Raw genomic sequence first — 3,877 nt, forward strand, 5'->3', positions numbered from 1 at the left:
CCATTCATTTAGTACAGGTTGTAATTCCATCAAATGAAGAGTTTTTCCTTTACAAAAAAAAAAGAAAAAAAAGAAAGAAGGCATTTCATACCGTTTCTGTATGCCTCATACCCAAAATCAATTAATCGAAAAGATTGGTAATTCTCGGAAACACCAATTTTGAGTTGTTCTGGGCATTTGATGAGAACGTCTCAGACACTGACGTTTAATATGCTTCCGATGCCTAAGCAAAGAATACATTTCTATTTTGTACTTTATACTTAGTTGTAATCCATGGTAGTCCAGGCCCTTGGGGGAGGGGGGGGGGGGGGGGGGGGGGGGGGGGGGGGGGGGTATTGTGCAGATTTGTCTACAAGCATGAAATTTGGCACAGATGTAGATCAAGACATGCTGAATTCATTTTTTGAGAGCGCCAAGGCCGGCGCTCGTTGTGGCAGCCATATTGGCGAAATCCAAAATGGCCGCCGTTCGTTACTTGATTTGGTCGTAACTTCAAAGCTATAAGTCATATGATCATAAATAATGACTGTTTGTATAGGTTTTCGACCACAAGGAATCCAAATATGAACTCTGTTTTGAGATATAAAAAGTCATATGGCCAGTTTAGCTACTGAAGCTTTCAATTTATGCCAAATTATTCATTATTGTTCACACATCCACCTTCACATTTACAAAGAGATGTGCAGTGGACTCCAGCTTTACTGCATTTACAGTTACCAGTACATGATTTTTCACAACCACAATGCAAAAGGATGGGGCAGGCTTTACTAGCATCTTCAAGAGTTGTCCAATGTGGCATCCAGACATCGCGGTCATCCTTGTACCACCTCCATTCACTGAAGTCTGGAATTTCCTGCTGAACTGACGTTGCCCGATTCCAGTAAAACCCTGCCTGCAACAATGTCCTCTTGGTATGCTCAAACAAAGCAGCCTGTGTGGGTGGTATATTCTCCAGAGTCCTTGTTTTCCACTTGTAAAAAGATGATGCCTCGCTTCATTCACTTTGGCCAATCCACATGTCTTGCTGTACATGACAACGACAAATCGTTCCAGGTTCTCCATGTGCTGAGACTCTACGCTGAAGATGTTTGGGTCAGTGGTCAGTGCCACAAGTGTTTCAGTAAGACCTGGTGTGTTGTGCCAAGATGCCCAGGCAGTCTTCTTACCACATCCAAGGAATTGAGATGCCGTGTCACATCCTGTAATCGCGTGGAAAAGTGGCAATGCCAGAGACTTAGTAGGCCCAAGACTGGAGGAGATGTCATGGATGGGAATATCATGGATTTTTTCCCCAGTACCGAAGTTCACCCACAGCTCCGAGAGACCAAGTGTGGAGAAGAAGTGTATCGCAAGGACAACCACATCACTATCAACTGTACGAATACAGGCTCTTTGGTGTCCATGTGCAACAGCATGCTTCAGATTCAGAAATGTCCTTGTGTCTGCCTCGCTGTGGTTACAGGGTTGCAGACCGGATACATCATATGGCCTATTACAGAGAACGCTCTCGTATTTGGTACTGAGAAGGAGTTTTCCACCAAGATACTTCTTGACAATCTCTTCACTGAGGAAAGGGAATAACTCTTTTTTGTTATCCTCATTTTTGAGGAATCCATTGTTCCAGTCATGCTTTGGTATGCACGTGCGGCCATCCCCAATCCTTGTACGTGCACCCATGCCACGTCGCTGATGTGTCAGAGACTTCAGGCTGACATCTGGGTAGTTGTCCCATACAGAATCTAAACGTTCAAGGTTTGGGGTTATCTGAGACTTCAAGAATGGTATCATGTGTTTCGTAGCATACTCAGCAAAGGTTTTTTGCTGATGTAGGACGCACCATATGCACAACGGCTGCCATATCCAGCACAACAACTGTGGCTGTTTTCGCTCCAACGTGTTGTCCGGTTGGTGCTTTGATGCACTCCACAATGTCAGATTTGCAGCCTGACCGTAGAGATCCATGATCTGCCAAACTTGGTGGTTCTCGTTGATTTTCAAAGTGAAAGATCTCTGCCATGTCTGTATCTGGACGAGACTGTAGTGACAAGAAGAGTTGTGTCATCAAAGTCATATTTCTCTTCTGTACATTGCTGGTTTTGTTTCCTTTCTTAGTGAGATCAGGACGATTGGCAAATGTCAGAATGTTATTCCGTCGGAGTGTTTGACACTGGCACTGTTCTTTTGTCAAGTGTTTGTGAAACATATTGCTTATGAATGTCCTCGCCAACTTCATGGACCCGAAAGAGGGATCTCACAACTTCTTGTTCCATATCTTCTAGTGTATCAAGAGCAACAAGTTCCTGACTTGCAGTGAATGGATTGCCCCACTGCTCTACCGTCTCAACAAATGCCAGAACATCCTTTCTAAACTTAACCTGCAAACTGTGTGCTTCTTCATGATGAGCAGTGTTCGAAGATGTGGTGTCTAGGATGGCTTCAAACTCTTCAACACCGCGAGCAGTCAGGACCGGCCAGCATGAAAAGTGTGAGTGCTTCAGGATTCTTATATAGCCCAGCTGCCCCGCCGTGTGCCTGCATACTCTTATTGGACTGTTCGTGAGATTGATCCTTTCCAATGAGACTGAACTTGTGTTGTGATTTTTGAACGACGAAGTTTCCTCTGAGAAATTCAGTATATACATCAGGGTGTTTATCTGGCAGCTGGACTATATCCCGCACATGCACTGTCAACCATCGTGCATAATTTGTGTGATCCATCACATGAAACCATGGACAGAGCTCATCACAAACTTGGACATAAAGATTGAAATCTCCTTCACGTAGAGACCGGATAAATCGACACATCAAAAGTTCAAGATCCATGATTGTAGACCAGTACTCGAACTGTGGATTTTCGGTTCTGGACACTCGGTGCCATATCTCCTGTGGCTCAGGTGGCCCCTGGATATTAGAACAGTAAGCAGTGTATGCCTTCTGTTTTAGGATGTAAAGAGACATCAGGGACACTTGATGTGCATACCGTGTGCGCTTGATATGATGCTCATTGAGTGCTGACTGTGCCAGACCAGATGTTAGAACCTGTGCCTGAGAAAGTACTGTAGTCCACCCTGACTCACGTAGCAACTTTCCGATCATTAGATGAACTTTGTCTTCAATATGCAAAGCTCCCATCAATAGAACCAACTTATCTTCTCCTATAATATCTGGAAATGCCCACTGTAGTTGCTTTGCTATAGCATATATTGGTTGATTAGCTCCAAGGACACCAACCTGCCCAGGATTCAGAAACTCTGTGCCTTGCATAGTGAGTTGCATTGCATGGTTTATCATTGCAGGCGAGGCCGCTTTTTCAGGAAAGAGAGCGAGAACTCCAATAACTGCTTTTGGCTTCAGAGAGTCATCATTCGTTTGACGAGAGTTGTACCCTGACCATGTGATGATTTCATCTTCTGGAAGTGTGTCCTGCTGCAAGACTGTAGCGACATGTGCCATCCAGGATTCGTCTTTGATCTTTGCTGTTGTACCAGATTGTGAGAGGGCCGAAGCTGATTGTTGATGGCTTGCAGGTGCGAACAAGCCGTGTTGTTTAGTTGAACTGGGTGTATGATTGTATATGAGTCAGGAAGGTGAGGCACAGATGTATCGGAGAAATCCAGCTGTATCGGATCTCGTAGTACTCCATGATTATCTGCTGAGAGGTGGTTAGTTGTACTCAACGCAGTGCCATGAAACTCATCCTGTGAAAAATTCCCCTTATTGTCACTGTCCAAGTTGTCCATATCATAGGTGACAAAGACATTGCGTCGCAGATTGGTTGGCACAACAACTCCATCCTCAGCATGGCGCTTGCACACTGCTTGTGCAATAGCTCGTTTCACCTCCATAACACGGCCATAGGACACTTATAGTCCAAAAT

This window comes from Gigantopelta aegis, chromosome 3 (assembly GCF_016097555.1).
Source record: "Gigantopelta aegis isolate Gae_Host chromosome 3, Gae_host_genome, whole genome shotgun sequence".
NCBI lineage: Eukaryota > Metazoa > Mollusca > Gastropoda > Neomphalida > Peltospiridae > Gigantopelta > Gigantopelta aegis.